This window comes from Trachypithecus francoisi, unplaced genomic scaffold (genome assembly GCF_009764315.1).
Source record: "Trachypithecus francoisi isolate TF-2019V2 unplaced genomic scaffold, Tfra_2.0 Lachesis_group10, whole genome shotgun sequence".
NCBI classification, from domain to species: Eukaryota; Metazoa; Chordata; class Mammalia; order Primates; family Cercopithecidae; genus Trachypithecus; species Trachypithecus francoisi.
In genome coordinates this window covers 6,641,875-6,669,328 of record NW_022681455.1, presented here as the reverse complement: position 1 = coordinate 6,669,328, position 27,454 = coordinate 6,641,875, and the positions used below count along the sequence as shown (strand labels likewise).

Sequence of the window (27,454 nt, the reverse complement as noted above, 5' to 3'; positions counted from 1 at the left end):
GATAGCTTTTGAAAACTATTTTTCTTTCCTCTTTCTCATCTCCTCATTATTTTATTTACTTGAAACAGTATACACAATGTCCTTTTTAAATGAGGTGAAGCCCAGAATCTAGGGATCTGTTTGGAAGTGCAGTGGGGTTTGCCAGATCACTCATGAGGACTCTGCTTAATCTTGCCAGTCTCCTGGCTCTCATTAGCTAGAACATAGGCCTGTGTGTGGAAGGGACCCCCAGCATCTCTGCAGCAGCTGGGAAGGGCCATGAAGTGAGAGGCAGATGGAGCTTCCCTGCTGCTGTGCAGCTGTTTGCTCACCACTTCCCCTTGCAGGCAGCTCCCTGCGGCTGGACTAAGGATGTGCTGCTACACAACATGGCCTTGTGCTGCGGACGGATGCTAGGAGCCACCTGGCCTGTAATGCAAGTGCTACGATTCACAGGAGCAAGTGTTTCACTTTGCATTCAGGCCCCAGGGTTTTTGTTTTGTTTTTGAGACGGCGTCAGGCTGGAGTGCAGTGGTGCAATCGCGGCTCACTGTAGCCCTGGGCTCCTGGACTCAAGTGACCCTCCCACCTTGGCCTCCTGAGTAACTGAGACTACAGCCACCATACCCAGCTAATTAATTTTAATTTTAATTTTTAGTAGAGACAGGGTCTTGCTGTGTTGGCCAGGCTGTCAGGCCCCAGTTGTATTTGCTGACCTGGCACATCGCTTCTGATGAATCTTAATGAAAACATTCTTGGACAGGGATGAGTCACAGATGCTTTCATGAAACCCATTTCAGAGCACTGTTGGCCCAGGTCCTCCGTGGATGCAGCACTCTCCCCATGGGTACACGATGGTCACTTACTCCTGGAAAAGGACCTAAGGAAGTAAATGTAGAAGGAATGTCACATCTCACTTTTTCTGCTCCATCTCCGGCTCTGCTGCTTTTGTTTTTATTTTAAGAGACAATACCACATTCTGCTGGAGAGGGGGTTCCTTGGGGAGTTATTTTCAGGGGGAGGATATGAGGACACTGGCACAAGGAAAACCTGCTTTAACTGCATTAGTTTTTCTAGACTCTTCTATTGTGGATTAAAAAGTTGGAAATGCAGAAACTCTTGGGAAGATAGGCCATGTGCTTTCACGGTACACAAATGGATCTTAAAACCATCCACCCTCCAACTCATCTGTGTTGGAGAACCATGAAGCCAAACAGCACTAGAAAAAGCATCCTATGCAGCAACTCCGCCTGATGCTGCAGCTGCCAGTGACCCCTCTTTGGAAGGGCGGCTGCTGAGCGCTGGCACTTGCTGAAGTTACCGAGAGCCATTCCTGTTTGCTTTTGCACGCCTCGTAGCACCTCCCAAAAAGAAAGTACTCAGGCGCTGCGTTTGGCCTCTCCTCCTTCCCTGGCCACTTCCAGGCCTCTGTTGTGCATGTTCTCTTACTTCCCTCTAGAACTGGGCTGGCGCTGGTTTGGGCAGAACAGGAAGTGTGTGGCATCCAGATGCGTAAGCACCAGACGAAAAGAGGAGGCTGGATGGCGGAGTTGTCCCCTCTGCCATCTTGCCCTGCTGCCTTTGTCTCCCTGGTCTCTCCTCTGGGCGCTTAGCACATTCTCCAACAGATATCCACACACAGGGCTAAGTTCAGGTCCTCAGGGCACAGACTGGTAGGGTAGGTGCAGTAAGGCTGAAGTCCTGGACACAGCAGCCTCCCGGAGGCTCTCCCCAGCTCCTGGCGGAGCCCATTCTCTGCTCTCCAGGGCTTGTCGAGGGCGTCTCCCGACTTCTTTGGGAAAGCAGTTTGTTTGCCTTTCTCTTTCAACACTCGCCCATTTATCACAAACCCACAAGGGTTTAGACAGCCAAGCAGCTCCTGCCTGGTTAGGACACATGGGGAATGGAAGAATTATGACTTCAGTGCCCCCAAGAGGTGATGCAAGTTGAAAACATAATCAGATGCAAAAAAAGGTCTAGATTGATTCATACGTGCTAGTGCCTGAACATTTTCAGAGGGACCCAGGAATTCCTTCCATCCAAGCCTCTGCTGTGTGCAGAGGGAACAGTAAGGCAGCAGCAGGTTGTTCACTGCTCATTCACTCAATAGAGGTTGAGTAAGCAGAATTCCAACTAGCTGCATTCATTTTGTCATCAGGGACCTCACAGTCCAGGAAGGAGGCAAGCTGCCTGCCCATGCATCTGGCAGGAGGGGTACCCTGCTGGAGGCTGGGCACCCAGAATGAAGCAGGCCCTTCCATGCACCCTGCTCCCAGGCCTTTCTTCGCAGAGGCTGAACACAGAGGTGCATGAATCAGATTCCAGTCTTGAACAGTAATATGTGTGCTCACCAAACAGCTCCTGTGGGGCTGAGCCTACGTGGATTAACAGGGCGAAGATTTGTGGGGAAATCTTCCCTCACTCACCTGCCTCTCACATTCTGTGCCTCCTGGAGACTGTTCAGAATCTCTCTCTCTTACAGCCAAGCCTCCTGCTGTGTGGCTCTCTCATTCTCCCTCCCCTTTGTCAACCTCAAACCACATTTCCCCCGTCTCCCTCAGCCCCTTAGACGTTTTCTTTACTTCTCCTTCCTTTTTTCAGTAGGTCTCAGTTCCCTTGCGAGTTCTTTCCCACCCCTCCCCCATCAGCTCATGGAAGCTTGGAGTGGAGCACAGCAAACCAAGGGGCCTCTTTTGGGACCCCATGACAGTGCAGGGCCGCACCTGAGCCCTGTGCCTCTGGAAGACGGCCAAAGGCAATTGCCCACACTTGTATGCCAGATGTCTCCCATCCTTTTGTGTTCCAGGAAATGACTTACTGCAAAGAACCACGCTTCCCCACGAGACTTCGAGAAGACCCACTGTCACGGACTGAGTTGTGTCCTCCTAAAATGCAGATGTTGGAGTCCTAACCCCCAGTAACTCAGCGTGTGACCATATTTGGAGAGGTCTTTAAAGAGGTGATGAAGGTAAAATGAAGTCGTTAGGGTGGGCCCTAATCCAACGTGACAGGTGTCCTCATAAGTAGAGGAGATGAGGACACAGACACACATGGAGGAAAGACCATGTGGGGAAACAGGGAGAAGATGGCCGAAGAGAGAGGCCAGAGGAGAAACCAGCCCTGTCCATGTGTTGACCTGGGATTTCCAGCCTCCAGCTTGGTGAGACGATGCATCTCTGTGGTTAAGCCTCCACTCTGCAGTACTTTGTTATGGCAGCCCTACTAGCTGACCAGTAGGTCCATTCATAAATACTGTATACTTGTTCTTGTGATTTCCATAACAGTCATGGGTAACCCCCTTGTTTTCTGTGATAAGGACACACAGAGACCCTCCAAATTACCATTCTTTGTTTCTTAAATGATTAGCTGAACTATTTGTTCCTCCAAACAAGCTAGAAACGGAGCTAGATATTCCAGCTGATTGACAGATGCCTCCTGATGACATGAACATCCCGACTGTAAAATCACCCCCACTTGGAGCTGGTTCACCCCTCCCTATGGAAGTCTAGACAAAACCAGCTGCCAGGACAGACTGGAAACCCATCTGGAGCCCCGTCTTCTCCACCCAGGGAGTGAGACCCCTTGAACTCGTCAAGCTCCTTCTGTGACTGATCGGAGATCCCACTGTGAGTCCAGCTCCCGGTCCCGTGCTCTGGATATCGGTCCTTGGCGGCATGGTTAGGATTTGATTTTGATCTTTGCTTGAGTGCTCTTCAGGCTTTGTTTGGTAGTTGGTTTCTGTTTAACCTTCGTACTATGGAAAATTCTCAATCCACTTCTCCCCCGCCTCCTTTAAAAATCCCTTCCGATGATATGTATTCCACTGTGATGAAAATTCAGATCATTATCCCCCCAAAATGGCAAGATTTCCCTGAGGACAAGTCGGAACTGCCGTGACCCCTCTGAGGCACCTGGAATCTCCCTAATCGTGTCCATCTACAGCCCCCCTGAAGATCTCTTCTCTTCAAAGGCCAGCTTATTTTGCTTGGTACGAGGACGCTGAAACATGAGAAAATGTCTCCAGTCTACTTCAAACTGAGCAGTCCCTTAAGCACATCTCTCTTATTACCAACCTCTCCTCCCACTCCTTCTCCACCCTTAATGAAACCTCTCAACACTTCTTCCCCCCACCCCTCTATGGGCCCTGCCCTGATGCTTTCCCCCTCCACCCAGTATTCCTCCTTAGTCTGAGGGACTTCTTTTTTCCTCCTCTAGCCCCTGCTCCCCAATCTTCCCTGCTCCCACTTCCCGATGTCATCCCGATTTGTTGATGCTTCCCCAGTGTGATGGAAGGCCCACGACCCGAGGGCCCCACTGAATAAGGACTCACTCAGGTCCATATGCAATTGTTAAGGGCTTTTCAGACAGTGAGAATAGGGAAGAGTTTAGTAATCCGTTCGGTCTGGTCCTTGGGGTATATTCTCTTGGGTTCCCTGAACCGTATCAATTTTTGCAGCTGTTAATGGGTACCAGAGATGCCACTTTATGTTTTGAAAAAGCCAGATGGGTCACTCTTCATGAGGACTTTCAAAGAAATCAGAACACCCGGATGCAGGCCAAAACTACAGGGGAGAGACTTTAGAATCCATTCCCACTGTCTCTCCTCAAAAACTGGTCAAAGATAAAAGATGACAAACAACACAGAGATGAATTTGCCTCTCACTATAGACATAGATTAGAAAATGTTAGAAAGGATGACATTTTGAGAGAGTCAGTTGAGTTGCTAAAGCTTAACAAAATATATGATCTCATATTATATTTGATGACTGAGCCACTTTTGCTTTTATTATTAATTGTGTTACTGGCTTCTGATCAGAAATCAGAGATATTACCCCAAAACACAACGTAAGTAGGCAGAACGCTTCTCTCTCTGAAAGTGTACACTAGCCCAACATCCTGAAGACTCCATGAGAGAAGAGGCCAAATCAACACAGTGCAAACTGATGGCTGCACAACTTCACTGACCAGGAGGAAGCAAACCAGGCCAATCTGCTCATTCCAAACCCCAACTTGTTAGGTACACGTGCAGATATAAATAAAAACAATGCTCGGCTTGGGATTGCCTGGCTTTAAAACACAAAAGAGAGCAAGAGCTTAAAAATTCATCTTTTAATGACTTTCTTGGAGGGGTGTTCCCCTTTGTGTCCACACTAACTCATAAGAGGAGAGAATCTTCCACATCAATGGGCACTCCACTCCCTTGCTAATGGACCCAGAGCAACACATCTCACCATGAACACCTCTTGCCACTCTCCCTAAGAGCACACAAGTCATGCCTGTGGTGGGACTTGATGAGCATTCACATGATGCTTTTGTCAGAACCTTATTCTGTCTTATTAGGACCCTCCCCACCCAGCACAGCTTCTTAGTTCCACTACCCAGTAAACCTTCTGGAAAGAGAGTTACTTTCCAACTGCACTGTCAGTAGTTTTGCTTCCCTGAAAGCCTCACCCTTGAGGGCCTTGGGTCCCAGCTTTGCATTCTTTGCCCTTTCATGGCTCTCATTGACCATCACACTTTTCTTGCTTCTGTCAAAATCCCTGATCCCCCTTTAAAACCTCAAGTACAAACTATGCTAACTAAAATACCCGACTGCTTTCGAGCTGGTCACTTCACTGACACAGGCCAAATTAAGGAGGCTGAACCTCTCAAAGTAGAAATAGAACCTTCCATGCCACTCTCAACATTACTGTAATATCCTAAAGACAAGAATTCTCCAAGATCTTCAACTTATAATTCAAGGTGTCCTTCACAAAGCACTCCTAGTCTCCATGTCTAATGCCTGTGATACTCCCATCCTCTCAGTAAAGAGGCTCAATGGGTACCAGCTAGTCCAAGGCTTGCAAGCAATTATTCAAATAGACAATGCCAGGCTTTCTCTAAGGACCCCAACACCATTCTGGTTTCTCTCCATGCCACACTATTCATCTCATAGTCATCAGCTTATGTTCTGCTTTTTGTTTTGGACAGAGTCTCACTCTGTTGCCCAGGCTGGAGTGCAGTGGTGTGATCTTGGCTAACTGCAACCTCCACCTCCCAGGTTCAAGTGACTCTCCTATCTCAGCCTCCCGAGTAGCTGGGATTGCAGGCACACACCACCATGCCTGGCTAGTTTTGTGTGTGTGTGTTTTCAGTAGAGATGGGGTTTCACCATGTTGGCCAGGCTGGTCTCGAACTGCTGACCTCAGGTGATCCACCCGTCTCAGCCTCCCAAAGTGCTGGAATTAGAGGCATAAGCCAGTGTGCCCGGCCACGTTCTGCTTTTATCAGTATGCTTTTCAACCCTGACTCAAATATCCTTTTGCCTTCACCTGGAAAGGTCAATAATACACATGAACTGCCATGCCTCAGGGGTTTACTGAGGCCCCCACCTATCTCTCCAGGACCCCTTTCAGGCTATTCTGGGCACTGGTTGTTGAGGAAGAATGCCTTGGATTCACAGTTTTCCAGTTTATTTGTCTATAAAGCCCTAATGTGAACAATCTTTTTCTTGATGAGTATTTTCAATGACAACCAAATAATCGCGTTTCCCCTAGGTCAGTGATTCTTAACCAAGGGCGTCTTGCCCCTCAGGGGACAATCGGCAATTTCGAAAGGAGACACTTTTGATTGTCTCAAGTGGAAGGGAGGAGATGCTACCAGTGCCTCGTGGGTGGAGGCCAGGATGCTGCTACACATCCTGCAGTGCACAGGATGGTTCCCACATCAAAGAGTGATCCCACCAAAAATAGCAGCAGTGTCAAGGCTTAGAAAGGCTAATCAAGACAATAACCCTTCCCAATCTTATTTAATAAATAAAAAGAACTCAACCAGTTTGCTTTAGTGATGGAGGATGGTTCTCACAGCAGTGTCCTGCCTTTAAATTGTATGAGCTGTAGTGTAGAAATAGAAATGGAACAGTTATCTTTTTGTCTAGTTTTTGGACAAAAAATTGGTCCAGAGCACACCATGAAGGATGATTCTGGGAAATCAGATATTGCTGATGAAAGAGAACTTGGCTGGGGACAAGCTCTGGGTTCTAGCTCTGGTTCTAATGCTACCTTGCTGGGTGTGTGGGACTGTCACGCTCCTCCGGGGGTGGAACTAAAGCACCTTCAGACTTTTGCTGCCTGTAACAGAATTTCTTCTAGAACAAGTCTATGCATGAGTCAGTTGAGAGAGTTGCTGAAGCTTAACAGAATATAAAGGAATAAGGAAGAAGAAACCACTCCACCTCTGCCCTTCCACTTCCATCTGCAGGGTATGTCCACTCATAGCATGGGCTCCCCGTGTGACCCACTTCCCCTCTTCTGCATGGGCTTGAGGGAGGAGGAGGCCTGGCATGCCGGAAGGCTGGCCAGGGGTGAGGTCCGTGCCTGGGGACTGGTGATGTGAGAATGGGCTGAGCAGAGAGGAATTCTGTGGCATCTGTTTTTAAAATGGAGTCCGGGGATGAGCAGTAGCTTATGAATGTTCTCAAGAAAGAAATGGTGACTAGCCTTGGACATTTTGATGTTGCTCTTTGAAAACATCCATATTCTCTTTTGGGATGAATTATAGTTCACTTGTGATATTTCTTTTAAATATATTTTTTAATCTTTAAATTTATTTTAATTTTAATTTTTTTTTTTTTAGAGATGATGCCTTGCTCTGTTGCCCAGATTGGAGTGCAGCGGCACCATTATAGCTCACTGCGGCCTCGAACTCCTGGGCTCAAGTGATCCTCCTGCCACAATTTCCCAAATAGCTTGGGCTACACATGTGACTTACGATATTTCTTCTTATACAGGAAGCTGAATTTTTTTCTTTAACTTGCAGGAAGAAGTCTGTGGCATTTTTAAAATTTATTTTTGTCTTCACAAACAAGTAGAGTAAGTGATTTAAAAATGTATACATGTGAAATCTTTTTCATAGGTTATCCATATTATATGGTAAGCCAGTTAAACGTATAAAAGGCTGTAGAGAGAAAAAAGAAGTCCTCCTCCCAGCTTGGGGGTGGGTGATCTTTGTTTTCTTATCACTATGGTCTTGGAGGGCATTGAAGAAGTTGGAGAGTTGATGCCATAGTGAAGCATGCACCAAACTGAGGAGGCTCAGGTCTTGGGACAGCTTAGGGAAACAAACAGGGTCTTCATGCAGAGGCTGAATGGGATGGCTGCCAGGAAGGTGATATTCTGTTCTGGATATACATTTCCAGGGCAATAAATGACTGCACACACTTGAGGCAGTTGCCCTTCTGCTCTGTCGATGAAAGAAGAGGGGACAAAAATCAAGGGACAGGAACAAGGCATGAAATTGAGGCTTTTGGAGTTATAGGCTGGAATTGTGCTGATTTTTCTTCTGAAAGAGTTCACTAAGGTGTATTAGCTAACCACTTATGTCTTTCCTTCTGTGTCATCATTTTCTTTTCTTTCTTTCTTTTTTTTTTTTGAGATGGAGTTTTGCTCTTGTTGTCAAGGTTGGAGTGCAGTGGCGTGATCTTGGCTCACTGTGACCTCCCCCGCCTGAGTTCAAGTGATTCTCTTGCCTCAGCTCCTGAGTGGCTGGGATTACAGGCGCGCACCACCACGCCCAGCTAACTTTTGTATTTTTTGGTACAGACGGGGTTTCATCACATTGGCCAGGCTAGTCTTGAACTCCTGACCTTAGTTGATCTGCCCGCCTTGGCCTCCCAAAATGCTGGGACTACAAGTGTGAGCCACCATACCCAACCTATGTCATCATTTTCAGTGTAAGTAGTCGTCTAACACGGAGAAGTAACACGTGTTTAAAAGAATAGAGTAGGGTTGCTTGATCTCCTGTGTTTTCTTAGAGTCCTGCTGTTTTCTTTCTGTGTTCAGAGCAAGTTCTGATTTGGACACAAAGCATGGCTTCTGGGGCTGTCAGCGCTGCCACGTACTTGGTCGTGGGCTTACCATGCTTACTGTGCTGGCTTTGAGTCTCGCTGATTCCCATGCATCGTGGGTCCTTGGAATTCTGTGCTCATGGGGATCCCCAACATGACCTGTGCGTGGGACAGCAGGGAAGGAGGACATGTGCACTGCATAGCTCCCCTCTGCTCACATGCACCTCTACTGTCCCATAGGACTTCACTCATAAAACACAAGTTCACAGGTAAGATTAAGAATGTTAAGATGGTGATGGCAGAGCACTAAGCCAAGTGTGGGTCCTTCTAGGCACAAGGCCCTGTGCAGCGTGACAGGTTGGCCACCATGAAGTAGACTCTGCCAATCTGGATGTGAAACCAGGAGGGCTGAGGGGTCTTGAAACATGAGATGAGCTGCCTAAGGCCAAAACCAATTCTCTGAGGATGGTAGAGCCAAGAGCTGGAAGGAATTTATGATAACAACGCTGAACCACTGGTTTTCATTTCCTTAGAACTTGCTGAACTTGTTATCTGAGATTAGAATATCCTTTTTAAACGTGGTTTGAGTTGAGTGTCTGTTACTTGCAGGTGAAAGCTTTCTGATGTACACAGAGGACATCTTGTCCATAATGAGTGAAGGCCATACTACTTTATCTTTATTTTCCTTACCAGGCTCCATCTCCGTAGCCTGCTTTTGACAAAGGTGGATACATAATTCTAGGGGCCACCTAGCTGGTTCTAATAAGACTTTGGAAGTCAAAAGCTAAAGAAGACCAGGAGACCAAGCTGGAAATCAGGCTCTTCAATCAGATTCCAGAGGAAATGCTATTCCACCCAATCACCTAGCCACAACAGTTTCCTTCCTTCAAGATGCTGCGTTTACAAGCACTGCCTCTTTAGGCAAATGGATTACCTTGTAAGAGTGACCTGTGACCTGAAAAAGCATTAGCCCAGTCACACCCAGGCTTAATTGAGCCATTTGAGTCTCACTGCCTCTCTGTGTTAGTTCCTCTTGCTTTCAGCTAAAAGGTCCTTCTGTTTGGGTGGTGAAAAAAATGATCGTTAAAAACAATTAATAAACCTGGGGACCTCTCATACCATGAGCCCAGCCAGAGATCTGTGTCAAGCAAATCCTTGCAGACAGTTCTGCTGCCTGCAGATGTCTTTTTGCCTCTCGTGGAATTGACAAGTGCTCCTTTATGCCAAGGTGGCTGTAATCATAGTACAGAGGCCTCTGGGAGATATTGTTCACGCTGACCTTACAAACTGAAAACCATTATCTTTTCCTTACCTGAGACCCTGGGGAGTAGACAGCTCACTCCCTGCCAATGGCCTAAGATGGTTGCTGATGTCACGGTTGAGGAATATCTAGGAGTAATAAACATAAGTAGCTGGAAAATGCCAATTCTGACAATTTGACAACATCATTATCAACATTCTTAAGTACTTACAAGTCTTTTCTTTCTCTTTTTTTTTTTTTTTGGAGACAGAGTCTCACTCTGTTGCACAGACTGAAGTGCAGTGGCGTGATCTTGGCTCACTACAAGCTTTACCTTCTGGGTTCCCAAGCGATTTTCCTGCCTCAGCCTCCTGAGTAGCCGGGATTACAGGCACACAGTATGGTGCCCAGCTAATTTTTATATTTTCAGTGGAGAAGGGGTTTCCTCACGTTGGCCAAGCTGGTCTCGAACTCCTGACCTCAGGTGATCTGCCTGCCTCAGTCTCCCAAAGTGTTGGGATTACAGGCATGAGCCACCGTGTCTGGTCATGAATACTTAGAGTCACAGAAGTTAATGGTTAGAGAATTCTCACGGAGGTGACCTGGTTCAGCCCTACCATCAAGGTCATTGAGACACTGGCACCTTGCCCAAGGTCATGCCAACCTGGGATTAGGTGTTTTCTGCCTGGTGCCCTTTCCCCACTTCCCACACCTATTGTTCATACTAATTTATTGCAGGTCTTATTTCTATAGTCTCCTTTAATTGCTTTATGTTCACGGGACACTCTCTTCAGGATAAGATTGCAGGTATTTTTTTTATATTACTTCCCCTTGTCCCTGATGCTGTAGGGTTTCAAGCTGAAACCAGTCAAAAAGGACTTCCTGCTGAGTGGCTTTTGCCCAGGCAGCAAGGCTGAGGAGCTGGGGACGAAGGAGAGACCCTGGCTGTATTCTTTCTGATATGTGTTATACATCAGGCTTGAGTTAATTTGGTCAGGTTCAATAATGCGCTGCAGTTACTCTGTAAATACCTGGAATCATGGAGGGTCAGGTCTGGAAGGAGATTTAAGACAACCTGGTCTTATGGTTCTCTAACTGTGCTCCAAGGAACCCTAGGGGCTCCTGTGTGGGGGCCGGGGGGTGCCTTCTGTTCAACCTCTAAAAGCAGGTGGGCTGGAGAGCTGAGCTGACTTAGGCCTAGGCCTTGGCCCCTTTTCTTGAGATATTTTATTTAATAGTGTGGCTGTACCAGATTTCTTGTAAACAAAGGGCTTGGATGATAGAGCATTGTTGACAGCTATGAATCTAGTCCAGCTCTTTCATTTTCACTATGAGAAAATGAGGCTTGGAATGAGGAAAAAGGGACTAGGCGACTGCGTGCAGAGCTGCACACCTAGCTAGTGACAGGAGCCGGGTTGGAAACTCTTTGCAGATGCCCCCTCGATACCTTGCAGATATGGCCTGGTCCCTCTAAGAAGCTGTGTTTTTGGCTTGATTGAGAGGTTGAAGTACAGAAACCAACTCTATGGTGGCTGCTCATCTGGAAAAAGAAAGGGACAAAATCTACACTTACTGAGTGACTACTGTGTCACAGACATGGAAAATACACCCACTCATTCAGAGCAGGTTTGTGGAGCACCTCCTGCATAGCAGATGCTGCCTTGCCTGTCATGGGTACTCTTTCCTGTAAACCTCCCAACAAGCCTGCAGGGGAAGCTATTACATGCTCCAAAGCTGAGGGCTCTCAGGGTTACACAGCTTGCTCACCAGTGGCTGTTCACCACATCTGAACTGACACCCTTTGAACTCCAAATCTGCTGTCCCACATCACATCCTAATATGCTTTTAATTTTTTTTTAATGTCTCCAGAAGTCAGCAGCTGTCAATTGCATATGAGCTTTCCAAAGACTTGAAACTCAGTTTAAAAAAAAGAAATGTGAGTTTCCCTTTATCTGTTTGGAAAATGGCCGGGCGGGGAGTGGGCCCTTGGTGCCGGTTCTCCTGGGGAGATCGTCTTTGGTCAGCAGAGCTCCCTTAGAGTCCTAATCTGTTTCCCGATTTGGGCTTTCATGATTGACACACATGCAGCTTTAGCCTTGTCTCCTGTTCACAGGGAAAATTCTGCTCATCTTGCAGCTCAGCTGCAGGGCGGATCTGGGAGCAGCTGTCCCTCGGGGAGATGGGTGAGGCCGTCTGAATGCCAGCGATGGAGAGATAGCAAACTGTGGTGGAGGGAGAAACTGTTAACGTGCACGAGGGCACCAGCCTTCAGTGGTGCAAGAAGTTTTCAACTGTCCTTGTCTTTCAAAAGACACTGTGTCTCAACAGAGTGTCAGCAACTTCTGAAGCCATTTCAGGCTGTATTTGTTAATCCCATTTTAGAATTCTTCCTGGGTGGGCTCTGCCCAGCTTCTGGTGGTCTAAATATTAGACATCAGACTGATGTGGGTGCTGGGAGGGGAAGGAATTATGGAAAGACAACGTGAAGGGAAGTTCAGGATTTGTGGCAACTCTTGCCAGGGGTTTGAGGCAAGCTGTGTAGGATCTGGTTCAATTGTTCTGTCTCATACTGGGAATATGATGGCTACCATTCTTTGGAAAATGTGCATTTTCAGCATTAGTACCCAGGATTTTTTTTTTCCCTTGCTCTTAGAGTGTGTTGTTAAAAGTTAGTGGTAGTGATGGTTTTATTTATTTTAAAATTTTTTAAGGTTTTTTTTTTTTGTAGAGCTGAGGTCTCCTTATGATGCTTAGCCTGGTCTTGAACTCCTGGGCTCAAGCAGTCTCCCACTTCAGCCTTCCAAAGTGCTGGAACTACAGGTGTGAGCCACTGCACCCAGCTTCATTTTTATGTTATTAATTGAAGAGTATATTCTCCCCCACTAAAAAGTGGTCATTTTCCAGACTAACTTTAAAGAAGAATGAAACACCTTCCTCTTCCAGGCAGCTAAATCTAAATATTATATTCTTTTTTAAAGCAACTCCATAGCAAAGATGTGGCAACTGCGGGCGAAGTATCTCTGAGCAGGAGATCAATGCAAAAATGCAACTGGTGAGGGGGCTCGGGGACCGGTTTCAGGGAGGTTGAAACTGCTGTGTTCTCATCAGCAGAAGTGGCTCCTGCCCACCCCCATCCCGATCCCTTCTCATGTGCGACAGGGTCTGTGAGCGCCCTCCCTACCGGGTAGGTTCTATGGCAGTGTGGGCACATACCCTGGGGGGGGGCGAGGGACTTACTCACTTCGTGAGCGCCAGTGTAGTAGTGAAGGGAATGCCTGATGAAAACAACATTCTACCAGTATGCGCTGCTTTCTAACCTACAAAGCGCTTCTGTGTACGCTGTCCCATTTGAGAATTCTAAGTAGAATCCTGAACAGGCTGGAGCAGATCGCCCACTCCAAGGGACAGATGTTGGCTGGTACTATTGGTATTCATGGAAGATTCCTTCTGACACTCCCTCCTTTTTTGTAATTGCCATGAACTTGAGCACTGGGCCAACATAAATCATGCAAGGACGAACACGCTGCACACGGACGGCTCCTCTTTGTTTGTTTTTGAAGGGATTCCATCTCTATTCTCTTGCCATGTGCTCCTTCACCCCCCTCTCCACCCTCGCCTTTCATTTCTTTCTCTCTGGAAAAGATATTTCAACTCACAGGACTGGGATGTGGAAACAGACACCCAAGAGTATCACAGATGGGCCAGGCCTGGACCTCTTGGGACAACATTCCTCACGACTTTTAGAAGAGATTAGGGATTTGGGACTGGTGGCAACTGGTAACATTTTCAGTGTTTGGTAAACAGCCAGGGTCCCGAGCTCTGGGAACAGCCTGATTTAGCTCTTTGTTTAAGTTTTGGGTTAGAGGCTCCCAAGAAGCTGGTGCAAGGGAAAGAAATTAACAACCATGGCTCATTCACAGCCAGGCAGCCAAATGGACAGCTCTATAAGACTCAAGCCGAAAGCGGAGAGAGCGCAATCGAACAGCCTTGGCGCAGCTTTCAGAGGAGAATGTTATTCACCCCAACTGCTCTGCATCTGCCTGGACTTCTGCCAAGATCTGTGAGCACTACAGCGTTGGTATGCTTTGGGTGAGGCCCGTGGCCATGGCAACGAGTTGGGAGCAACCCGGTCCCTGGGAATGAGAACAGTGGCTAAAATCAGGCAGGCGAGGGATAGGGAGGAGAGGTAAAGGTTGGACTTGCCTGAAGATGGAGCCGTTTTATTGTTGTGGGTAAAGCTGCTACCGTCAGGGGCTGTTTACAGAGTGGGTGCAGCTCAAGCTGGGAGCATGTTAGACTCAGCGACTGCGATCAACCTACTGACTTGTTCCCATGAGACAGAGTAGATTAACTGCTGCAGTACTGGTCATGTACCACCAACCTCCTGTGAACCAGCCCTCATTGAAACATTTATGTGAAAGGCCATGGTGTTCCCGTAAGAGGATGCCTGTTATCTCCCTTGACCAACTCTTCAATATGCCTCATTCTCACACACTGGTGTGCAGGAAAGAGTCCAGCATACCCCCATTGACAGAGATGCTCTGTATGTGGAAAGTCTTAGAGTAGAGCACTGGGTTCAGGTTTGAAGATGTGAGTTCTAATGCCAGCAAGGCCATTACCTCCCAGTGACCTCATGTCTCGATTTCCTCAACCACAAAACAAAGGCATTGGTGAGGTGACCTCCAAGGCCTCTCCGGTTCTCACCTTCTGTGTCTCTACAGACTGGAGAGTAGAAGATTATGAGGCACTTTCATTAGTTGAGTCTTCTTCATTTTCTGTTTCCATTTCTTTGAAGTCATCAGCTGGAGTTGAGGACAAGTTTTAACAATAGATAGGTTTCTTTTCTTTTTGTCTCTTTAAAAAAAAATTTACTTAAAAAAATAAAGGCTAAGCATAGTGGCTCATACCGGTAATCCCAGCACTTTGGGAGGCCAAGGTGGGAGGATAGATTTTGAGTTTGAGACCAGCCTGGGCAACATAGTGAGACTCTGTCTGTACAAAAAGTTTTAAATTAGCTAGGCATGGTGGTGTGTGCCTGTAGTCCTAGCTACTCTGGAGGCAAAGGCAGGAGGATCGCTTGAACCTGGGAGGTTGAGACCACAGTGAGTTATGATTGTGCTACTGAACTCTAGCCTGGGCAACAGAGCAAGACCCTGTCTCTTTAAAAAAAAAAGACTATTTTTTAAGAACACTTTTAGGTTCACAGCGAAATTAGGAGGAAGGTACAGAGATATGTCACATGCCCCCTGCCCCATGCATGCACAGCTTCTCCCATTAGCAATGTCCCCACTCAAATGGTGCCTTTGTTATCATCAATGACCCTCTACTGACACATCATCATCATCCAAAGTCCATAGTTTACGTTAGGGTTCACTGTTGGTGGTGTACATTCCATGGGCTTGAACAAATGAATAATGACATTATCCACCACTGCAGGATCATACAGAGTAGTCTCACTGCCCTAAATATCCTCTGTGCTCCACCTATTTGTCCCTCCCTGCACTCTAACTCCTGGCAACAACTGATCTTTTTACTGCCTCGATAGCTTTGCCTTCTTCAGAATGCCATGTAGTTGAAATCATACATCATGAAGCCTTTTCAGATTGGCTTCATATTGTTTTCTTTTATTTCCTTCCTTCTTCCTCCCACCATCTCTCCTCCTTTCCTTTCTGTATTCCTAACTCTTGGATGTATTTTCCAGCATCATGACTTGATGGGACTTTTGCTAAGGTAGGCAATCATAAAAAGTCACGAATCTTTTGTCAGCCTTATTGCCTCACCTCTGAGATGGTCCCAACACTCTTTAAGGCTCACTTTTCCAGTCCACAGATTCCCCAGCGGAAGTCCAAGCTGTTGAGCCTCACATCTTCTTTTGCGCTAGTAATCTTTACCACTACTTCACTGGAGTACTGTAGCATTTGAAAATTTTCATATGAAGCCATAGTTCTGGGTTTTCTTTCTTTCTTTTTTTTTTTTTTGAGACGGAGTCTTGTCCTGTTGCCCAGGCTGGAGTGCAGTGGTGCAATCTCAGCTCACTGCAAGCTCCGCCTCACGAGTTCAAGTGATTCTCTTGCCTCAGCCTCCCAAGTAGCTGGGATTACAGGTGCGCCACCAGGCCCAGCTAAATTTTTTGGCATTTTTAATAGAGATGGGGTTTCACCATGTTGGCCAGGCTGGTCTGAAACTCCTGACCTCAGGTGATCTGCCCGCCTCGGCCTCCCAGAGTGCTGGGATTAAAGGTGTGAGCCACTGCACCCGGCCTGAAGCCATAGTTCTTAACCTCAGTTGTGCAATAGAATTATCTGGGGAATTTAAAAATTAGAAAAAACCCACACCTGAAGATTGTGATCTAATTGGTCTTGCGTAGGGCCTGGGCACTGGTATTTTTTAAATGTTTCCCAAGTGATGCTAATGTAGCCATTCTGCAAGCCACGGTTGAAAGGCTTATTCAAGCATCCTGTTGCTGAATGCATGTCATCCTTACCATTTGACTCTGGAGGTTGCTTTCTTGTCTTCTGATGTGGCTGCCCTGTTGAGGCGTGCCCCTTAGATTGGAGATTACTCCCTGCAGTAGGTCGCCTGGAATATGATCCCCAGTGATCCCTGCTTCCTGGTATTCTGGCCCTGGTGTGATTCCCTTCCCTTTAAGCCTGGACAGGATTAGTGACTTGCTTCTAACCAACAGCATATGGCAAAAGTAAATGTTTATTGTTTTAAACTTCTATGTTTTAGGGTCACTTATTTACACAGCAAAGATAACGAATACACTTCTGAAAGAAGAGATGGCTCCTTAGGAACACGTTCCTGTGGGGGCCAGACCTTATGTTGATTTTGAAGAATGGAGGGTCTAAGAGTGTGTCCCCAGGGGAAGTATTAGGCAAGGCCCAGATTGCTGGGGTTGGAAAGGCAGGTGACAAATAAGCGGACTCCTGCTGGCTAGACTGGTGCCCCTCCTATGCGCACAGACACAGGAGAGCCTGGGCAGTCCCGCTAAGATGTGGATTCTGGTTCAGCAGATCTCGGTTGTTGTCCAGGAATTATACAAGCTCCCAGGGGGTGCTGATGCTGCTGGTCTGGGGACCATATGTTAGGGGACAAGGAACTGTTCTAATTGAATTCATGTTTCTTTCTATGCTTATTTCCTTTTTAAATGCAGCAGTCTTGTTTATTCCACCAATGACTTTGCTCGCGGTGCTTCCAGAAGCCAAGAAAGTGGACTTTGCCCCTGGGGATTTAGGAGGCAGAGCGGCGCCCCCTGGAGGCCACATGGTGGAGGCGGCTATGAGGCCTGGAGTCTACAATTTAGATTGAATCACAGGAAGAAGCTATTTACACAAGTCAAACATGCTTCAATGTTGGCAATTTCATAAGATTCCAATCCTTAAGGGATCAAAGCCTGGCCACCTGCTTCCACCGAGAGGTGTACCTTTCCATGCCAGGCTTGGAGCATCCCTCTTTATTTAAAAAGGAGAGGATTCCAAAGCAGAACTTCTCAAGTTCTTCCACCCAAATCCCCTCACCACAGGGACAGGAGTCCTGGGTATGCAGCCTAAAGCAGCCAGGAGAAAAACTTTGACCTTAATTTTTAAAAATGATTTCACATGAATCAATGGAATGTGTTTATGATAAAATCATCTCCTCCTGAAATACTGTGTAAAACTACTGCCCCAGTTGAATGCACTTAGTCTAACCGAGCCCTAGGATTGGCCTCTCCAGCGTGAGAAGCATTGCCAGCACTCCAGCTCCCCAGGTCCCACTCTGGGATCCCACCTCCTCAGACCCTCCCACTTCCTCACACTCTCTGGCCTCTCGCTTTTGACCCTGCTCCCACCACGCTTCCTTTCCTCAGAGTCCATCAGTCCTCTCTTGTTTTCACCTTGGTCTCTGCCAAGTGTGGGTCCAAGTCACACATGTAGACTGTGATCACAGGACCTCCAAGCTCCAGACCTCCCAAAACACCCTATGGAGAGACCTTACCTTCCTGGATAGACCTCCTCCCCACAGCTAGACCTCACCCTCTGGGTAAACTCATCTCCCCAACTAGAACTCACCCTCCTGAGTAGACCCCATCCCCCTAGCTAGATCTCATCCTCCTGAACAGATCCCATCACCCCAGCTAGATCTCATCCTCCTGAACAGATCCCATCACCCCAGCTAGATCTCACCCTCTTGGGTAGACCCATCTCCCCAACCAGAACTCACCCTCCTGGGTAGACCCTTGTCCCCAGCTAGACCTCATCCTCTGGATAGACCCCATCCCCCCAGGTAGACCTCACCCTTCTGGGTAGACCCCATCCCTCCAGTTAGACCTCACCCCTCTGGATAGACCCCATCCCCCCAGGTAGACCTCACCCTCCTGGGTAGACCCCATCCCACCAGCTAGACCTCACCCTCCTGGGTAGACCCCATTCCTCCAGCTAGACCTCACACTCCTGGATGGACTCGACCCTCCCGGAGATATCTTCCCCTCCTGGGTAGACCCCAGTGGCTACACAACCCTCCTCCCACCAGCTTTCTTCCCCAGGGTTCTGGGCAGCAGAGTGTCTCTGTGAAAAGGATACTAAGTGATTCCCCAATATTTCTGTTTCCAGCCTCTGGTTGGCTCTCCCTGGGGCTAATGGTTCTTTCGCTCACTATTTCTCCAGGCTTTGCCTGATGACAAGTATATTCTGAGACTGCTCTAATGATATAGATTTTGGACCCCATCCCAGTTCTACTGAATCCGAGTCTCTGGGGGAGGAGTTGGGGCTCTGCATCTGGACACTTCCTGCAGGGCCCCTCCTGGGAGGCAAGCCCGAGGAGCACCGCTGAGGCTCGCCTCAGTGCCCATCCTAGACCTTCAGCAGCCAGCGGAGGATGTCTCCGCCGTCCCTCAGCCCTGATTCCCACTGTCACCCCAGCCGGGCTTGGCACTGCCTCGTTTCTCACTCAGAAGATTAAGGCCATCTGTTCTGTGCTTCCCAAGTTTCCCACCCTCCACCCTAAAAATTTCTCCCTGTTTCCCAGTCTTTCTTCTTCTCTTAGAAAATAAACATCTTCCCAGGCTGCCTCTCCGGTGGGTCTGGGCTCCTCCTTGCTGTCTCCCCAGCACCTGGCCTTTCCAGCCTTCCCTCTGTATGTCCAGTGTTTCCCTCACCAAAGGACTTGTTTTGTTTTTCAAATTGGAGGTTTTGTCTTCTCCTCCCTAAAAACCAAAACATCTCCCTGAGAAGTAACTCCCTCAAGCTACTGATACGCAAGGCGGGCAGGGAAGTGCTGGGAAGGGAAGGGTGTGGTCCCTGGCTAGGGCTCCACCCCGGGGCCTGTACCCACAGACCTAGGTGAGGACAGGCATTTCTGTTTTCGTGCCTAAATGTTGCATTTCCCAAGACTACCCTGGCCTGCCACACCCTCATCCTGTGCCTACAAAAATCCCGAGAGCCCAGCAGACACGCGCACAAGCCTCTGGACGTCAACAGGAACACACCAGTGTAAGAGCACACTGATAGAGGCCTGCGGCAGGCTGGCAGGCCATCGACAGGCAGAACCACTTGGTGCAGTTGGAGGAGAGCTCGGCCACTGAGCGGTCCGACTTCAGAGAGGAAAACCACCTTCCCACTCCATCTCCCTTCTGGCTCCCTCATCTGCTGAGAGCTACTTCCACACAATAAAACTTGGCAGTCATTCTGCAAGCCCACGCGTGATCTGGTTCTTCTGGTACACCAAGGCAAGAAACCCTGGGATACAGAAAGCCTCTGTCCTTGGAATAAGGCACGAGGTCTAACTGAGCTGACTAGGAATGGCTCAACTGAAATAGCGCCCTGTAACACAGGCCCACTGGGGCCTCAGGAGCTGTAAACATTCACCCTTAGACATTGCCATGGGGTCAGAGCCCCACAACCTGCCCATCTGCATGCTCCCCCTACAGATTTGAGCAGCAGGGCACAGAAGAAGGCAGCCACACTCCCATCACAAGCCCTGCCAGGAGGATAAGGGAACTTCTCCCATTTCACCCTGCCTTCCTGTCACTCCACTCATTTCATCTCTGTGTATGTGTCTAGTCTTCCTCAATTCCTTCTCTGGCCTCACACAGTGCCCTGAATAATGCTTTGCAAGGCCTTTGCCAGGAGCCTAGATGAAAGGAGACGTGCCCCTGCAGCATCTCAAGGTAGAGATGGTGGTTACAAGATGACTAGATTCCCAGTTTGCCCTTGGAATGGGCAGCCCCTTGGATTTTGTTTTCCCTGATACTGCTGTTCTGATCCAAGGCCTTGGGGCCTCAATACGGACACCCAAGGCCAGGCCTACCTTTGCATGAATAACTAAAGAAAGCCCAGAGGATGACTAAAATGACCACACTATATGGCTCTGGAGGACCGGAAGTTACTGAGGCCTATGAGTGGGTTTTTGCACAGACTGCAGTAAAGGTCCTCAGAAAAGACCCTCAAGAGCTACAGGGGGGTCTGAGTTAAATGCCACCTCTAGACTGGGCCCCAAAACTGGTACTGATTATTTTTACTCCTACCCCACCCACCAGCCTGATAGGCGATTCCTGAAGTAGCAGTGGGGCTCTCCGTGGTGCTCACTAGGCCCACAGCTCAGTACCTCACCATTCTGCTTGATGGGGCTTGTGTAACCAAGGATGACAGATGGGACAATCCCTGTTGGTAAAGACTCTGAGTTGATTCTGACCAGGACCAGAGATAAAACCCAGCGCCTTTGTCTTTCCCCTTTGTACCATCTTCAGAAAGACCTTCTTTTGCAGCAGTTCTTGAACTGTGATCTGTGAGGTGTGGTTGCGAGAATCCTTTTTTTTTTTTTTTTTTTTTTTGAGGCAAAGTCTCACTCTGTCACCCAGGCTGGAGTGCAGTGCTGTGATCTCAGCTCACTGCAACTTCTGCCTCCCGGGTTCAAGAGATTCTCCTGCCTCAGCCTCCTGAGTAGGTGGGATTACAGGAGCACGCCTCCACACCAAGCTAATTTTTGAATTTTTAGTAGAGATGGGGTTTCGCCATGTTGGTCAGGCTAGTCTCAAACTCCTGACCTCATGATACACCTGCCTTGGTCTCCCAAAGTGCTGGGATTACAGGCATAAGCCACCATGCCTGGCCCGGCGAGAATTCTTTTATAAAAACTTCTGGGTTTATAAAACTCAGATTTTTCAACTAGAACAGGCACACAGGAAAAAGGTTGACTAAAAACCCTTTTCTCTTGCCTCATTTTGGTGATTTCCAACTAGGCTGTTGGGATAGGCAGACCTAAGTGCCACTTCCATCTTTTCATAGGTATCTCGGAGAATCTTTGACCAATGGAGAGCTAATCAAAGACAACTTTAATAGGAGAAGAAAATACTTGGATTGGGAGTATGGCTGAAAAGTCTCACTGAACAATGCCCTCAAGTGGAGTTCTTGTGGAGTGGTCACCTTTCTGATGACTTCAACTGGGAACGTCAGCATGGAACTATTGCTGGGTGTTCACTCCATCACGCCTTGCTATGTCCCTGCTCAGGACACCCTGCGTCTGTCTATATGCATTGCTACTGGTTTAGACAGTGAGTTATATTTAGTGCATTTTTGCATTGTTCTTTATTGTATCCATGGTATCTAGCACAATTGTGGTTCTTATTACAGCTTGGTAAATGTCATTGATTAATCCAGGGCAGATTATCTCTCTCTCTATTTAATTTTGTGAATCCTCTGTGTAAACAATTTGATTAAAAATTTATGACAAAATTCATGAGGCCTGATGATGTATAGATTGATCAACTGATTTAGAGTTATAGGTGGACAAGATGCATTTACATATTTATCCATTGCCTTTTCAGTGTGAAGTTTCTTCTTAGTGGCAAAAGTTCTGGCTACTTGTATTTCTCTCATGAAACATGATTATTACTGGCAATGCCATGGCTCTTCTTCACTTTTTTGTATTGAAGCAACACAGATCATACCCCTGTAGTTCCCTGATACCATGTGTTTAATAGTAGTTACATCATCACTCAAGAGGCTGCCTTGTCCAGCGTATGTCTTGCATACTGGCTTCTACTGACCCTCTGAAAGCTGTTACTGTGCTTTCCATTGGTGATGATCACAACTGCAAATCTTATCCAGAGCATGCAGGAAAATGTGAACAGTAATTCATCTTCTGGTCATGAAATGCACTGTTCTGAAATTTATGATGTAAAGGTAGAAGAACACATCTTCCAACCACATTTTCTCTTCACTCTTTAGCTGGCATCCTGTGTTTTCGGACAGTTGACTTCATGCCTGCCTAACACAGAAAGTTAACTCTTTCTGTGTTAACTCCATGCCTGCCTTCTACACTCCATCACCAAAGGAAAGGACAGGCCAGAAGCCCTGGGTGGAGCAACTAGAGGAGTCCAATTCAGCAAGGAATGTTCATCCATCCTCTGGCACAGCCTAAGCCCTGAGAGAGCACAATGTCATCACATCCACTGGAATCAAGAGCATATCTGGTGGGAACTTGGAGTAATGTCTCACAAGCCCTGGGTACTACCTGACACATGGCACAGAGCCTACCGAGGGGGTGACAGTGCCATTGATGGGGCACAGGGTAAAGGATGCTTGCCATTCCCTCTACCTCACTGTTTTTGGGTGCTGCAGACCAGAGCTGCCACTAAGTAGGAACACAGAGGAGGGAGAGCTGCTGTGAGGGCCATTGATGCTGCTGAAGATAAGGGTCTGGGATAGATCATCTTTAGCCCAGGACACTATACTCATCCAGTCCCTGATGTGAGTGAGTCACCCCAGATCAGTGTGTCAGCACTCCAATATGGCCATACATATGAGCCCTGGTTTGGCCGTGGTGGGTGACATGGGGATCTAGGCTACCAGCTTATGTGGATTACTCATGCCTCTCCTCCGGTCCTGCCTAGGTTTGATCTTAGATACATGATTTCCATCCTATGATGCATCTTGTCCCACTGCTGACATCTACAACCTCATGAAGTCCACCAGATAACATGGCTCCAGTGGCAGGTGTGCTTGCACTACAGTTTGGACCTGTTGCAGAGCTCGTTCCTACTTTAGGCTCCACTCAAGAGTCAGCACCCTTTTGTGTCATCCAGTGTAGGGGCTGAAGCAGCATTCCTAGGTATGAAATGTGTTGCCTTCAGAAGCAAATGAGGTACACCATGCACTGTGCTTCCTTCTTTGTGGTAGGGAATGCAAGATGCAGTGATTTTATTTGAATTTAGAGGGATATTCAGGAATGGCCCTGGCCTTTGGGTCCCTAAGGACTTTATTGACATGTGTATCTCTACATTTTCATATTTTGCCCTGCTTCTTAAGTGCACAGATGGAACTGATCTACTTGATAGTTGGATTAGCTTTAGCATTGGGTCTCTGGCCCATGGGCTAAGACCTGTCATAGTGGAGAGCACCAAATGGAAACTCTGAAAGTACCACTGTCAGAAAATAAATTTTCAGTTTTATTTCCCATCCTCTCTAGTGCATGTGTCTTACCAAAATCTCTAGTGAGATAGCTATCTATCATTGGTTCTGCCCCAACCCCCAGGTGTCATGATGTTCTGTGGGACATTCAGGTAGTCCACATATCCTCAAGCTATTTTAGGACGGAAGGCAGTCGAGTTCATTTAACCCTGAGGCAAAACTTCAGTTTAATATTGTTTTCTATCCTACTAAATACAAACCATTGCTGATCCTCTTTCTTGATTGGAATGGAAAAGAATGCATCTCCCAGGTCAATGGTTGTACCAAAGGCCTCACTAATTGGTTCTACCGAAGATACTATGTCTAGTATAGCACCTGCATTCAGGGTTACTATTTGTTTAATCCGGGTGTAGATTACAGTCATTCTCCAGGGTTTATCTACTTTCTGCAGGGGCTGGGCTGGTGAATTAAATGGAGATATGATTAACAGCACTCCCCTGTGCCCTTGAGGTTTTTAATGGCGATACAAATTTCTGCCATCCACTTCAGAATGCAATATTATTTTTGATTGACAACCTCAGCTGACAGTGGTACTTTCAGAGTTTCCATTTGGTGCTCTCCACTATGACAGGTCTTAGCCCATGGGCCAGAGACCCAATGTTAAGGCTAATCCAACTATCAAGTAGATCAGTTCCATCTGTGCACTTAAGAAACAGGGCAATGCCCACAGCATGTTAGTGGACCCAGCAGGACCACTAGGAGCTGGACATTAGCTACTACTTCACTTAGTGCCTATCCCTGGGAGGCCACACTCTAACAGGAGACTGTGATTACACTGTGGGTACCCAAGTGTCCATGTCAACTCAGACCTGTGTCCAGTAGTCCTTGGACTGTCTGAGTCTTCCCCTTTCCCCAGTGATTAGCCACCTGAGTAAACGTCCATAGGTCCCTTTGGGTAAGGACTACATTTGTGGGTTGAATTGCATCCCCTCCAAAAAGATCTGTTGAAGTCCTAAACCCCATACCTCAGAATGTGACCTTATTTGGAAAAAGTTTTAACCACATGGAGATGAGGTCATTAGGGTGGATCCCACTCCAGTATGACTGGAGTCCTTATGAAAGGGTGAAATATGGACTGATTCTTGCTGTACAGAAGCCATGAGGATTCCCGAGACAATGCATGAGTACACTCTACACTGACTATGTCGAATCTGAGCCACCCCTCTTTCCACACCCAGGGCACACATTCAGATAGCATTTTCCCCCCAGAGGGACTGATTCAGCCCCTGAAACATTCTCAATACAGTGTAACAAGTGGTCTCTGAAATGAAATCTTATTTTCAAGCAGGACCTAGATACTGGCCTGGCCCTCTGTCTCCAGAAAACTCTTTGATGGGAGCCCTGAGGCATTTCAAGGGCTTATTAACCGGCAGCTAGGTTTAATGAGTATATTCTGTAACTTCCAGGTATTCTGTTAGGACACTGTTATCCAAACAGTGCATAACAAAACTTTGGTTCATTGGAAAGACATTCATTTCCTTGGGTTCTTTGCCAATTTTTGCTTTAGGGAAGTAGAGGGTGGAGGCTTTGGTCACCATGGTGAAGATAGCCAGGAGGACAGTTGGATGTGCCTGCGTAGAATGTAGTGGGTGTGGTTGTGGGGGTGGGTTCTGAAGAGTGTGTTGTTCAGTGGGGTGAGAGGGAAGGCATGCACCTCTCCAAGAATCTCAAAGATAAAGAGAAAAGGGGGATAGATTTTCTATTTTTCTCTTTATCTCAAAGATAAAGAGAAAAGGGGGATAGATTTCCTTTCTCTTTTACTATCCCAGCTAATCAGACTTGTTGTGAGCAACTCTGGACGGAATGAAAATAAATTACCCTCAAAGCAGTCTGTGTTGGGGTCTACTGACCCCACATGTGCTCACAACACATGCAACACATACATCCTCATGCATGCACACACATGCATGCACAAGCACACACATGGACACACAAGCACACACGTACACATATGTATCCCACCAATATTTTTAGCAATGTTCATACAAGCAGTGTTGCAAAGAGGCTGGAAGCATTTCCATGTTCAGCAAAGCTCCAGGCTGTGCTGTGTATTAATAGCCTACTGGCCAACACATACACAGTGTTTCGTGATGACAGCATCTTATTGTTTTATTTGAGTTGTTTCTTTTCTTTTTGGCCAAGGGAGGAAATGGGCCACCTTCTCTTCCCTTTCTCCTTTCTCCTTTCTAATAACTGTCCACATGCACATTTCTCTATTTAACTCTTTGGTGTCCAGGAGAGGGAAATGTTGTAACTTTCTAGCATACTGTGTATGTCTTCTGTCTCTAATGCCTGTTGACCTTGAAAAAGAATCCTACTTGCCTTTGACAGCCACAGGAAGATTTCTTTTCCTAGTCCTTTTATTCAGAAGCCTTGATCCTTCCTTCTGAGGAAGAATTTGTGCCATGGAGACTATAGTCGTTCTCCAGGATTTATCCAGTTTCTGCAGGGACAGAAGCTTGTTGTAGTCTGTCTTGTGTAGACTATAAAGCCCATGCTGGTTACATGGTTAACAATTGGGATTTGTATATTTTCCTTATGTTTACTTTCCCCCTTTGCTCCTTGTATGACATATTCACATCCTCAATTTTTATTGATTATTTCAGATGAGAGCCCTTCTGTATATGTTGTGCGTGTGTGTGTGTTGAGAAAGGGAAAGGAAGGAAAAAGGGAGAGGAAGGCAAACACAGGGGAACAAAGACAGGGTTTGCACAACTCCTGCTGGGCCAGCAACCTCTGCCAGTGAATGAAAAAAAAAACCTGAAAAGGACTTTCACTTTCTAAAGCAGTGGTTTCAATAAAGTACTATTTCACACCAGTCAGAATGGCTATTATTAAAAAGTGAAAAAATAACAGATGCTGGAGAGGTTGAGGAGAAAGGGAATACTTATAAACTGTTGGTGAAAACGCAAATTAATTCAGCTCCTGTGGAAAGCAGTTTGCAGATTTCTTAAAGATCTAAAATAGAACGAATATTAGACGCAGCAATCCCATTACTATGTATATACCGAAAGGAATATAAATCGTTCTACCAAAAAGATACCTGCACATGTATGTTCATCGCAGCACTATTTACAACAGTAAAGACATGTAATCAACCCTGGTGCCCATCAAGTGTGGATTGGATTAAAAAATGTGGTACATATTTTCATACCACCTTTTTTTTTTTGGCCATGGAATACTATGCAGTCATAAAAAATAAGGAAATTATGTCCTTTGCAACAACATGGATGCAGCTGGCAGCCGTTATTCTAAGCAAACTAATGCAGAAACAGAAAACCAAATGCCACATGCTCTCACTTATAAGTGGGATCTAAACACCGGGTACCTAAGGACATAAACATGGGAATAATAGACACTGGGGACTCCAAAAGGAAGGAGGGAGAGGAGGGCAATGGAACAAAACCCAACTATCTGGTATTATGTTGGGTGACTGGATCCTTAGAAGCACAAACCTTATCATAACGCAATATACCTATGTAACAAATCTGAACTCAAATACCCATGAATCTAAAATAAATAAAGCAATGGTTTGGTGGAATAGGCTGGTGAGGTTCTTGGCCAGATTGTAGAGCTCTGGGGAGGGTACAGCTGTCAGGACATGAGGACCAAATATATAGAACTTGGAACCACACGATGAGAAATCTGCATTTAATTGGCAGTGAAGAGCAATGGAAAATATGTGTGCCAGGGAGCGCCAGGTGCAGGCTGACTAGCGAGGAGGGAGCCTGGGGCTGGGGAGGCGCACTGGGCTGATGTTGGAGCCCTCCGGAGGGCGGAACTGCGGAGGGGGCTATAGGAATGCCGTGGAGCTGAGAGTCAGGAAGGACATTTCAGACGTCTGTGACTCGCCACTGACCTGATCAGGAGTCCAGGAAAAGGGAGCAGGCAGACATGGCTCCCAGCCAGGATCCAGAGGCCTGGGAGGGCAGAACTTCCAGCCTGGAGGGTGAGGCCTGGAGT

At 47.0% G+C, this 27,454-nt stretch overlaps 2 long non-coding RNA genes across 3 annotated transcripts in view; one reads left to right on the top strand and one right to left on the bottom strand.

Annotated features, from left to right (window-relative positions):
- Positions 1-19,707, top strand: part of LOC117086682 — a 21,421-nt gene extending 1,714 nt beyond the window's left edge. Inside the window, exons 2-4 of the long non-coding RNA XR_004438531.1 lie at positions 2,786-3,656; positions 13,964-14,121; positions 17,200-19,707. This is a non-coding gene — a long non-coding RNA (uncharacterized LOC117086682). The remainder of the gene's footprint in view (positions 1-2,785; positions 3,657-13,963; positions 14,122-17,199) is intronic.
- LOC117086683 lies at positions 599-27,454 on the bottom strand. Of its 2 annotated transcripts, none has more exons than XR_004438532.1 (2): positions 27,351-27,454; positions 599-859 (listed from the first exon to the last, which is right to left on the bottom strand). It is a non-coding gene; the product is annotated as an uncharacterized LOC117086683 (long non-coding RNA). The 2 variants fall into 2 exon arrangements; XR_004438533.1 differs by lacking the exon at positions 27,351-27,454 and adding an exon at positions 2,406-2,548.